The following is a 6,000-nucleotide window of genomic DNA, read 5'->3' on the forward strand; positions in this document are numbered from 1 at the left end:
CAGTTACATATGTTTGCATAATAAATGGATTTTGTCGCTACATATATGCAGTAGATAGTATGTGTAAAATGTTAAAATAACAGTTTTATGTGACCATAATAGATCATTTCAAAACTTTTCCCACCTTTAATGTGACCTCTAACCTGCACAATTGAATATAGTTTACATCTGAGAGGTTCCAGAACTAATTGGTATTTCTTTATAATTTTTTAGGGTCTTATAATATAAAATGCTTGAAATGACAGGATGATACTGCCACCGCCATGCTTTACCATAGGTATGGTGTTCTTTTGGTGTTGCAACACCAAAACATATCTTTTGGCAAAAATTTCCCACGTTTTTGGGAAACTTGATTTTTTTTCCGGGGAGCTTTGTTTTTGCAAATTGTAGCTGAGCTTGATTGTTTTTGTTTTGTTTTTTTCTTTAGTCCGTCTTGCAACCCTACCTCAAACTCCAAACCTATGGAGAATATTGGAGTTTGTCGTTCCAAGTAGTATACAACCAGCATGGTTGCACTTTCTGGAAATTCCTGCAGCTCCTTCAGTGTTGCTGTAGACCTGTAGAACTTTTGGCAGCCTACTTGACTAGTTTTCATCTTGTCTTTTCATCAGTTTTGTGGGGACAATCAGTTCTTTGCAATGTCACTGTTGCCCCAAAATCTTTGGGCATCTGCCGGAAAGATGAAGATGAAGAGGAATGTAACCTTTCAGCATGACAATGACCGCAAGCATACAGTGGGGCAAAAAAGTATTTAGTCAGCCACCGATTGTGCAAGTTCCCCCACTTAAAATGATGACAGAGGTCAGTAATTTGCACCAGAGGTACACTTCAACTGTGAGAGACAGAATGTGAAAAAAAAATCCATGAATTCACATGGTAGGATTTGTAAAGAATTTATTCGTAAATCAGGGTGGAAAATAAGTATTTGGTCACCTCAAACAAGGAAAATCTCTGGCTCTCACAGACCTGTAACGTCTTCTGTAAGAAGCTTTTCTGTCCCCCACTCGTTACCTGTATGAATGGCACCTGTTTGAACTCATCATCTGTATAAAAGACACCTGTCCACAGCCTCAAACAGTCAGACTCCAAACTCCGCCATGGCCAAGACCAAAGAGCTTTCGAAGGACACCAGGAAAAGTCTTGTAGACCTGCACCAGACTGGGAAGAGTGAATCTACAATAGGCAAGCAGCTTGGTGTGAAAAAATCAACTGTGGGAGCAATCATCAGAAAATGGAAGACATACAAGACCACTGATAATCTCCCTCGATCTGGGGCTCCACGCAAGATCTCATCCCGTGGGGTCAAAATGATCATGAGAACGGTGAGCAAAGATCCCAGAACCACACGGGGGGACCTGGTGAATGACCTGCAGAGAGCTGGGACCAAAGTAACAAAGGTCACCATCAGTAACACACTACAACAGCAGGGAATCAAATCCCGCAGTGCCAGACGTGTTCCGCTGCTGAAGCCAGTGCATGTCCAGGCCCGTCTGAAGTTTGCCAGAGAGCACATGGATGATACAGCAGAGGATTGGGAGAATGTCATGTGGTCAGATGAAACCAAAGTAGAACTTTTTGGTATAAACTCAACTCGTCGTGTTTGGAGGAAGAAGAATACTGAGTTGCATCCCAAGAACACCATACCTACTGTGAAGCATGGGGGTGGAAACATCATGCTATGGGGCTGTTTTTCTGCCAAGGGGACAGGACGACTGATCCGTGTTAAGGACAGAATGAATGGGGCCATGTATCGTGAGATTTTGAGCCAAAACCTCCTTCCATCAGTGAGAACTTTGAAGATGAAACGAGGCTGGGTCTTCCAACATGACAATGATCCAAAACACACCGCCCGGGCAACAAAGGAGTGGCTCCGTAAGAAGCATTTGAAAGTCCTGGAGTGGCCTAGCCAGTCTCCAGACCTCAACCCCATAGAAAATCTGTGGCGGGAGTTGAAAGTCCGTGTTGCTCGGCGACAGCCCCAAAACATCACTGCTCTCGAGAAGATCTGCATGGAGGAATGGGCCAAAATACCAGCTACTGTGTGTGCAAACCTGGTAAAGACCTATAGTAAACGTTTGACCTCTGTTATTGCCAACAAAGGTTATGTTACAAAGTATTGAGTCGTATTTTTGTTATTGACCAAATACTTATTTTCCACCCTGATTTACGAATAAATTCTTTACAAATCCTACCATGTGGATTCATGGATTTTTTTTTCACATTCTGTCTCTCATAGTTGAAGTGTACCTCTGGTGCAAATTACTGACCTCTGTCATCATTTTAGGTGGGGGAACTTGCACAATCGGTAGCTGACTAAATACTTTTTTGCCCCACTGTACATCCAAATCAACAAAAGATTGGCTTAATCAGAAGAAAATTTAAGGTTTGGGCATCCCATCCAGAGTCCAAATCTAAATCCTAAACGAGAATGTGTGGGGCAATGTGAAGGGCTGTGCACAAGAGATGCCCTTGCAATGACAAGCGGACAAATACTGCCATGTCAAGGTGTGCCATGCAGACTAATACTGAATGCTGTGATTAAATCAAAATGTGCATTTGTTTTGATGTGTGTGCACAGTTGTGCAACCAGCTTACATTTTTATTTTTGTGTTTTTACTCACAGATTTGTTTCAATTCAATTCAATTCAATTTTATTTATATAGCGCCAAATCACAACAAAAGTCGCCTCAAGGCGCTTCATAGATACAGAGAAAAACCCAACAATCATATGACCCCCTATGAGCAAGCACTTTGGCGACAGTGGGAAGGAAAAACTCCCTTTTAACAGGAAGAAACCTCCGGCAGAACCAGGCTCAGGGAGGGGCGGCCATCTGCTGCGACCGGTTGGGGTGAGAGAAGGAAGACAGGATAAAGACATGCTGTGGAAGAGAGACAGAGGTTAATAACAGATATGATTCAATGCAGAGAGGTCTATTAATACATAGTGAGTGAGAAAGGTGACTGGAAAGGAAAAACTCAATGCATCATGGGAATCCCCCGGCAGCCTACATCTATTGCAGCATAACAAAGGGAGGATTCAGGGTCACCTGGTCCAGCCCTAACTATATGCTTTAGAAAAAAGGAAAGTTTTAAGCCTAATCTTAAAAGTAGAGATAGTGTCTGTCTCCCGAATCCAAACTGGAAGCTGGTTCCACAGAAGAGGGGCCTGAAAACTGAAGGCTCTCCCTCCCATTCTACTTTTAAATACTCTAGGAACAACAAGTAGGCCTGCAGAGCGAGAGCGGAGTGCTCTAATAGGGTGATATGGTACTACAAGGTCATTAAGATAAGATGGGGCCTGATTATTTAAGACCTTGTATGTGAGGAGCAGGATTTTGAATTCAATTCTGGATTTAACAGGAAGCCAATGAAGGGAAGCCAAAACAGGAGAAATATGCTCTCTCTTTCTAGTCCCTGTCAGGACTCTTGCTGCAGCATTTTGGATTAGCTGAAGGCTTTTCAGTGAGTTTTTTGGACATCCTGATAATAATGAATTACAGTAGTCCAGCCTGGAAGTAATAAATGCATGAACTAGTTTTTCAGCGTCACTCTGAGACAGGATATTTCTAATTTTAGAGATGTTGCGCAAATGGAAGAAAGCAGTCTTACATATTTGTTTAATATGTGCGTTGAAGGACATGTCCTGGTCAAAAATGACTCCAAGGTTCCTCACCGCGTTACTGGAGGCCAAGGTAATGCCATCCAGAGTAAGAATCTGATTAGATACCATATTTCTAAGATTTTCAGGGCCGAGTACAATAACCTCAGTTTTATCTGAATTAAGAAGCAGAAAGTTAGCGGCCATCCAGGTCTTTATGTCTTTAAGACATTTGTTTTTTATAGTTGAATTGTAAATGTTATAGGTCACATTAAAGGTGGGCAAAGCTTTGAAATGATTCAACGTGGTCTGATTATTTAACATCACAAAAACCTGGCCCTTTAATTGTACAGTGGATACTAAATTAAAGCCCTTGTCTCTATGCCATACCCACCATTCTCATCTCTTGCCAATGCTGCCCTTCTCTGCCTTTCCAGCCGTGGGATTTAATTTCTTTCCCAGTGGTCTCATGATCCTTTCCAGCTGTCACTTAATTCTAAAAGAGGGTTCCATGTCATCACCACATAGGCAAGTGTACACACATGCTCATATGTCAGAGCATTGCAACCTTTAGACCTAGTCTGTTGTGGATACACGCCTCTCGTGAGCAGTGGGCAGGATTGCCCCAGCATGCAACCTTGGCAGTTTTTCGGTTAGAGCATTGGCTTTCTTATAGGTTTGCTGCTTCATTGACCCCTGTTATTTTCAGGTTTCATCTGAGATACTGTTTGAAGCATCGGCACATCTGGTTTGTGCTGAATTTCAAAGAATCACACAGAGAAAGATTTGATTTTGCAGAGTTTGTGTATATGGTCACAGATTATTAAAGAAAAGCACTAAATTAGGATCCTGTGTCAGAAAACATAACAGAGTGACTGGGTACCTCACTGCAGTTCCTCCTGTTCTTTTTTTCTTACATTTTTAACCTGTGGGTACACAGAACAGGGACTCTTTATTTAATAAGGGACATTATTAAAATACTCCTCAGATGGCACTGGTCGGCACTTTTATTAAGAGAAGTCAGGTGTGTTATGAGACCAGGGAGATTGCCCCTTACTTGTAGTATGAGCACTGACAAAATTTCATTTCCCTGAAAAGGCAGTGTTATGTGTTATTATTGTTGTTTTTATGAGCGATCAATAATCTGTGTGTTGTTTATTATTTTTTCTTTTTCTATGTGCATCTGAGTGACAGTTTTGGCATAAATAGGCTGCACTTGCCGCCATGAACGTGATGCAGCTGACAAAAAAACAAAAAACAAAGCCATCACTCAATACGTGAAATCAAAAGTTGGGTCACATTCCGGTCATTTACGTGGAAATTTGGCTAAATCTATGACATACTCCTTTATGCAATTCCCTACTCTTTAACCCTGGTTGAACTTAAAAAAACATCCTCATGACCAGTAAAGCAGGTTCTTTATATTGTACATGTGTCAGAGAGGCACAGTTTCACGGTTAATAGCGTCAGAGTGGCGTGGAGTGATGTACGGTTATGGCCAATTAGATTGGCTTCTGGCAGATTTATGACCAAATCAGCCATTTGTCTTCTCCCATCCCTGCCTTAGCTGGCCTGACTCCTGGTATTCTGCAAACCCCCGGCACCATCCTGTTGCATCTGCTGTAGCTTTTGGTTCATTTATGCCCCCACCCACTCTGCCTCAGTATAGACAGGAGGTAGATATTTGACAGAGAGATAAGACAATAACATGAGTGTATGTCTTCTGCGTCACAAAATTGAAACCGACATGCCTGCTTAGCAGCGCTCGCCACAGACACACGCGCAGCAGAACGAAAGGATCTTAAAGGCATGACTCACTGGTGTGTGCCATGGGCCTGAACCTTTCTTATCTTTGTGCATTCCATAACTACACGCATTTCATCTTTTACTGGCTTAAACTCCAGTGATGCTGTTTCCTGTGTGGCTTTGTCTATATGTGGGTTTTTGCTCCATTTCACAAGTATGGATTTAAATACTTCTCATTCTGTGTGTGTTGTACTGCACTGGTTAAATTGTGTGACAGTATGGCTGGTATTGTTTTTATCTTTTGAGTCTGCTGGTGTGCAGTACTGTGGAATGAACTACTGGAAAGCTGGTTTTGAGTGGGCCGTTGTGGCAGTTTATAGTTCTGCCTCTGTCTGTTCTGCAGATAGATTTCATCAGTCATGCAAAATACAGATGCGCAACTTTCCAGGGATCGTAATTGAGGTCAGGTCAGAAGACACGTGTGGTCTGAGTAGAAAGAGCCATGGTGCAAGTGTTCCCTTTCATCTTTTAAGATCCTGTCACTCAGATTTATGTATTTTCTAACTTTGCCCAAATGAAGAGTTAAAACTATTTATTTTCCAGGGTTGGCTGTTGCCTGAAAAATCATCACAAGATGCTTTTTAGTCATTTTCATA

This window comes from Aulonocara stuartgranti (assembly GCF_965226115.1).
Source record: "Aulonocara stuartgranti genome assembly, chromosome: 14".
Taxonomy (NCBI): Eukaryota; Metazoa; Chordata; class Actinopteri; order Cichliformes; family Cichlidae; genus Aulonocara; species Aulonocara stuartgranti.